Below are 6,722 nucleotides of genomic sequence, written 5' to 3'. Positions count from 1 at the left end.
AACAAACTTCAAGGGTGACTTTCTTTCACTTCATGTAACATCGCAAAAAATTAGACATATCCTATCACAAACAGATGCTGAAAAATTAGTACATGCATTTGTCACCTCTAGGCTGGATTACTGTAATTCCCTATTATTTGGTTGCCCAAACAAATCTCTTAGGTCTCTCCAACTGGTGCAGAACGCTGCTGCTCGTGTTTTAACGGGAAGCAAGAAAAGGGATCATATTTCTCCTGTTTTAGCTTCTTTTGCACTGGCTCCTCGTGAAATCCAGGATTGAATTTAAAATCCTCCTCCTTACTTATAAAGCTCTAAATGGTCAGGCTCCATCCTATCTGTCACAGCTCATAGTTCCTCACCAACCTCAAGATCACTGCGCTCTGAAAACGCAGAGGGTTACTTGTGATTCTAAAATTTCCAAAAAGTAGGTTAGGAACCAGAGCCTTCAGCTACCATGCTCCTCTCTATGGAACCATCTTCCATTTTCGGTCAGGGAGGCAGACACCGCTTTCAACTTTTTAAGGGTAGACTTAAGACCTTCCTCTTTGATAAAGTTTATAATTAGGGCTGGCTCAGGTTGCCTGGTCCAGCCCATAGTTAGGCTGACATAGGTTTAACCTGCCGGGGACTTCCTCTGATATGCTGAGCTCCTTTCCTTCTCTCAATGCTGCCATCAGAAATCATGCATGTCTGTTTACTGCATTGCCATGTGCAAGCTTAACTTAGCTCTGTGATAGCCATGTGGTACTCTCACTACCTGGGGCTCAAGCGATTACAGAGCCTGGGTCTGTTGAACTGCACTCACGCTTAATCCTATTGCCTCTCGAGCCGCTCCTGCTCCCTTTGTTTCCTAGTTTCCCTGGATCCTGGCCGTAACCTTTGACTGTGCCTGACCGGTGATAGCTGTGCTGATGCTGTGACCCTGCCTTTGGTTGTGCTGTGCTGTGGCTGTACTGATTCTGTGCCCCCGCTTCGCCCTGATCGTGGTCTGGTCCTGGTTGCGCCGATGCTGTGATCTTGCCTTTGGACAACTCCCTTTCACATATGCATGAGACTGTTATCATCTCTATCAACATCATCATAGAGAGCAATTAATTTCACACCTACCATTATTGTAATATGACATGCATCTGTTTCTATTGTTCTGTGCCCCCCCCCCCTCTCCCCCTCTCCCTCTCTTTCCTTTTGCCATGATTGTATTTCACTTGCTATTTACGACATCTATTGCACGCCTGTCCGTCCCTGGAAGAGGGATCCTCACTATCCTCTACCGCTTCTTCCTGAGGTTTCTTCCTCTTTTTTTCCCGTGCTACAGGGGTTCTTTTTGGGGAGTTTTTCCTTGGGTGATGTGAGGGTCTAAGGGCAGAGGGATGTCGTACACTGTAAAGCCCTCTGAGGCAAACCTTGTTTTGTGATAATGGGCTATATAAATAAAACTGACTTGACTTGAAACTGACTTCTTTCAGGTTTATAATCCGGATGTTGTCCCGTCTACTTCTATTTTCCAAATTGTCTACGCAACTGGTCAACAGACTGATTTTCTTTTCTGCTTCAGTTAGCCTCTTCGCCATCACCGAGACTTCATCTTCCACGTCGGACACTCTCTGCTCCGTGGCTGTAATGCGTGTCGAGTGGTGTTCCAGCGTGGTGGAAACTTTATCCAAAGTCTCCGAGAATTTAGACAGCTTTTCCTCCATTGCTGCGCTAAAACGCTCAGACACTTTCAAAATCAGTGCCTCAGTGTCTCCCGGAGCTTGAGCCCGAAGAGGCGAGTCATCCATTAGCTGTGCGTCTGTTTGGCTAGCATTAGCTGTTGTAGTCGCCGTCTTTTTTGTTTGAAGTTTCGTTTGTTTTGACATCGTTCTCCGTTCACAGGCAGAAAAAGTCTCAGATTGGGATGTAAAATATCATATAGTGTGGTCGCCTGGAGGTAGTACAGGCAGTAGCACTTATTACAGTGTAGCAAGTGTTAGTTGGAGTGGCAGCTCAGCGAAAACACGTCTTCTAGCACGCCATGTTCACCCGGAAGTCCTAATGAAATACCGTGGATGCTGTTTTGATATGATTCATCAAACTGAAGCCTCTTTCACAATCTGCACTGGTTGCTTGAAATGTAGCACAAATATCCACAAGCTGTGAGATCTCCTTTAGCTACTCACATCTGAGTGCTGCAGCCACCATGTCTGAGAATGTGCTGATTGACCCTAGTTTAAGTTTTTGCTTTATTATGTACTTGAATTTAGCACGTTCACTGTTAATGGCCTCCACCGAATGCGGGTGGTGGAGAATGGCCTCATACTTTTTTGCTAATGTAGCAATGTCTGTTGATCCATACTCAAAACTGATGTCTGAGCTCATAATGTTTCGATGTCAAATGCAGACCACTCCTTTAATTCATCCTCTGGAAAATGAGCATCCAAGTGATCACACAGTTTACGAATAAAAAGAGTAATCTCACCGGTATTTCTGTCATCAGCTGATGAGGTCCTCATCACCTCTTTGACACGGTCACTCCATTTTGCCCCTCTTTACAGTGGACCGTGAGAAAGTGGAATATACAGTTATAAGAAGTTTCCACATCTCGCATCAAAGGCACATCTTTCCATGCATCGTCAGTGCCCAAGTCCTCTCTATGGGCCACGCAATGTTGTTCCATTAGGTGTGGTATTTGCCATTTTAATTAAGCTGCAATTCTGTTGTGCTTTCCTAGCATTACTGAGGTGTCATCGGAGGTCAGCATAACCATTCATTGCTAAAGTCACTTCTACCAGAGCACTTATTTCACCTCCTGATTATGACCCTTCAGTGTTGGTCCCCTGTTCTGCTGTTTTTGACTCATTTGAGCCTGTGTCTTTGTCTATCGTGCAGGAGACTGTGGATCATTTAAAGCCTTCAGGCTCACCCAGTGACCTTGTTCCTCCTCGTTTATATAAGGAGGTGTTCCCCACTGTCGGTCCACATTTACACAGCATCATTAACAGCAGTCTGTCCTCTGGAGTGGTCCCTGTAAATTTTAAACACGCTTTTGTGCAACCCCTGATTAAAAAACCTGGACTGGATCCTGCTGTTATGGGTAATTTTAGGCCCATTTCTAAATTGTCCTTCCTCACCAAAATCTTAGAGAAGATCGTCTACTCTCAGCTCATGGACTTTTTAAGTGAACATAATGTTCTTGAGATCTTCCAATCTGGTTTTAAAAGTCTGCATAGCACAGAGTCGAAGTTTTTAATGACATTTTCTTAGCTACTGACTCTGGTCACTGCGTTATCCTGGTGCTCTTTGATCTAACTGCAGCATTCGATACAGTGGACCATGACATACTGATTGCTCGTCTGGAGCAGTGGGTGGGAATCAGTGGCACGGCTCTGGAATGGTTCAGGTCCTACCTGTCCCATCGGACATTCTGTGTTAGTCTTGGTGACTCTGTGTCCTCCACTGCTCCTCTCTCATGTGGGGTCCCACAGGGTTCGGTCCTGGCCCCTCTCTTATTTTCTTTATACCTCCTCCCACTTGGCTCCATCCTCAGAAAGCATGGTGTTGCTTTCCATTGTTATGCTGACGACAGTCAGATCTATTTCCCCCTCAAAAAGGCTGATTCATTCTCTCTTCAGCCTCTTTTAAATTGCCTGGATGACCTCAAGGCCTGGATGGCTCTAAACTTTCTGAGTTTTAATGAGAGAAAAACTGAAGTGTTGGTCTTTGGTGGCACTTTTGTGACCCCCCCAATTGATCTAGGTCCCTTGGCACAATACGCCAAACCCATCGTTAATGATCTGGGGATTATAGTGGACGCAGATCTTAAATTTGACAGCCGACACAAGTTTCTTCCAGTTAAGGCAGCTGGCTAAAATAAAACCATTTGTTCACAGACAGCACTTTGAAACAGTGGTCCATGCCTTTGTAACTAATAGACTGGATTACTGCAACGCTCTGTATTTGGGGGTTAGTGGGTCCTCCATTGCTCGTCTCCAGTTGGTGCAGAATGCCGTTGCACGTCTTTTAACAGGCACAAGAAAGTTTGATCACATTTCACCGATTTTAGCTTCACTCACTGGCTGCCCATCCATTTTAGAATTCATTTTAAGATTCTTTTATTTGTTTTTAAATCTTTAAATGGTCTTGCCCCACCATACCTCTCTGAGCTTCTGCACCCCTATACACCCAGCCGGTCTCTCAGGTCAGCTGACCAGCTGCTCCTGAGGGTGCCCAAGACAAGGCTGAAGCTCAGAGGGGATCGAGCGTTTTCTGTTGCGGCTCCAAAACTTTGGAATGAGCTGCCGCTGCACATTAGACAGGCCTCCTCACTGTCTGATTTTAAAACCCTTCTTAAAACCCATCTGTTTTCTTTAGCTTTTAACATCACGTAGGGTTGTTGCTTCACATGTGCATAGATACGACGGGCAATACACTTTTAGACTATTTATTAATTATGTTTTATTGTTTATGCTGTTTTTAGTTCTATTATTTTATTGTCCTTTATTATTTTTATTATTTTTATTTTTATTGTCTTTGTACAGCACCTTGGTCGACTCTGGTTGTTTTAAAAGTGCTTTATAAATAAATCTGATTGATTGATTCTATGCAAGTCCAGTCCATGCTTGGAGTAAGACTGTGTGATTGCCTGCACAATATCATGAGCAGTGCATGCCGTCAGCTGGATGATGCCACCGAACAGTTTTAAAGTTGACGTGGCTCTACGTGCTGACATACTGCGGATAAGCGATACCTCACTTCCAATGCATCTTTGTCTGTGCCTCTGGTAGCGTTTCTGTGCTGCTCCTACAAGCGATTCCCAGCTAATCCTCTAACTTGCTCCTTACTTCGACGGCTTTTTATTTGTCTGTGACTGAATACTCACATAAGTTTTACTTAATCACTCACAGCTGTCTTCTCCTTTCAGCGGTTTTTGTATTCTGTTTAATGACACAGCTGCTCACTCACTGTTAGCCCATTAGCTACTTTAGCATTAGCTTTGGTTAGCGTTGGCGTCTCCCTGCTCTTCTCCCTCTTCTACTGCTTTCTCCTGCTCAGTGTGTCAGATGTTTAGGTACTCCTCTGCCTCCTTTAGTGATAGTGGTACCTGTAACAAGTGTAGTTTATTTGCTGCGCTGGAGGTGAGGCTTAGCGATCTGGAAGCACGGCTCCACACCATAGAAAATACCTCTTTAGCTGCGATAGTTAGTAAGCCCCCTGTAGCCGGTGCGGATCGACATAGCATAGCCCCTGCTAGCCATCCCCCGGCAGCCCCCGAGCAGCCGGGAGGCTGGGTGACTGTCAAAGCGAAGCATAGTAAGCCGAAGTCCACGGTACACCTCCCACCCCCCCTTCACATTTCAAATAAGTACTCCCTGCTCAGCGACACACCGGCTGAGGACACAACCCTGGTCATAGGTAGCTCTATTTTGCGAAATGTGAAGTTAGTGACACCAGCGGCCATAGTCAAATGTATCCCTGGGGCCAGAGCGGGCGATGTCGAGTCAAATTTGAAGCTGCTATCTTAAGCTAAACGTAAATACAGTAAGATGGTTATTTACGTCGGCGGTAATGACACCCAGTTACGCCAATCGGAGGTCACTAAAATTAACATAGAGTCAGTGTGTGAATACGCAAAGACGATGTAGGACACCATGATCTTCTCTGGACCCCTCCCCAATGTGACCACAGATGACATGTTTAGCCGCATGTCATCACTCAACTGCTGGTTGTCGTGGTGGTGTCCAGCAAATGATGTGGGCTTCGTTAATAATTAGCACTCCTTTTGGGGGAAACCTGGTCTTATCTGGAGATACTGCATCCATCCCACTTTGGATGGAGCTGCTCTCCTCTCTAGGAATCTGGCCGAGTTTATTAGAGGCCTAAAGCCATGACATCCCAGAGTTGGGACCAGGGTGCAGAGTGGCAGTCTTACACGCTTCTCTGAGCTTCTAACACAGTCACACACCAATAATGTAAATGTTATAAAAACGGTGTCTGTCCCCCAACCACTTCATTTGTTTAATGCTAAAATAAACAAAAGGGGAGTTGTACAAGAAAATCTCATAAAAATTAATACATCTCCTGTCAAACAGCACCATAACAGGAGAATTAAATGCGGACTCTTGAATGTTAGATTCCTATCAACCTGAATGAATCCACTCCTCCTGGTCAAATAAATAGTCACGTTGCGCGGGACACTGGCCGAGGACGGGAGTCGCTACTATTTTTGATTCAAGCTAGCAATTCACACTAAGGCTAAGATAAACTATAGTTCATTTGAAAGCCTTTTTCTTAGTCTTTCTCACCCATCCTGGAAAACAGCCAATTCTATTTGTTATAGTGTGCCGCGCCCCCGGCCCATACTCTGAATGTCTATCTGAATTCTATGAGCTTATATCAAGTTTAGTGCTTAAATCAGACAAAATTATTATTGTAAGGGGATTTTAACATTCACATATTAATAGTGATAGCCTTAATTGGCTTCAGTCAGTGTGTACATAAACCCACCCATCGCTACAATCACACCCTCGATCTTGTCCTTGCATACGGCATTGATATTGACGATTTATTACTCTTTCCTGAGATTTCTGCTCTGTCAGAACTTTCAATTTTTTATTACTCGACATCAAGCCTCTCAGTAAGAGTTACTATTCTAGATGTCTATCTGATTCAGCAGTGGCTAAATTTAAGAAACTGATTCCTTCTACATTGACATCATTACCATGTCTTACAGCGACTGAGAATAC

General features: G+C 44.6%; 1 pseudogene; it reads left to right on the top strand.

Annotated features, from left to right (window-relative positions):
* The first annotated feature begins 2,179 nt into the window (after positions 1-2,179).
* On the top strand, positions 2,180-5,867 carry LOC121944071 (uncharacterized; annotated as a pseudogene).
* Positions 5,868-6,722: the final 855 nt, after the last annotated feature.

This window comes from Plectropomus leopardus, chromosome 4, assembly GCF_026936395.1.
Source record: "Plectropomus leopardus strain MGB_pleo_1.0 chromosome 4, ASM2693639v1, whole genome shotgun sequence".
Taxonomy (NCBI): Eukaryota; Metazoa; Chordata; class Actinopteri; order Perciformes; family Serranidae; genus Plectropomus; species Plectropomus leopardus.
This window is presented reverse-complemented; position numbering and strand designations above follow the sequence as displayed.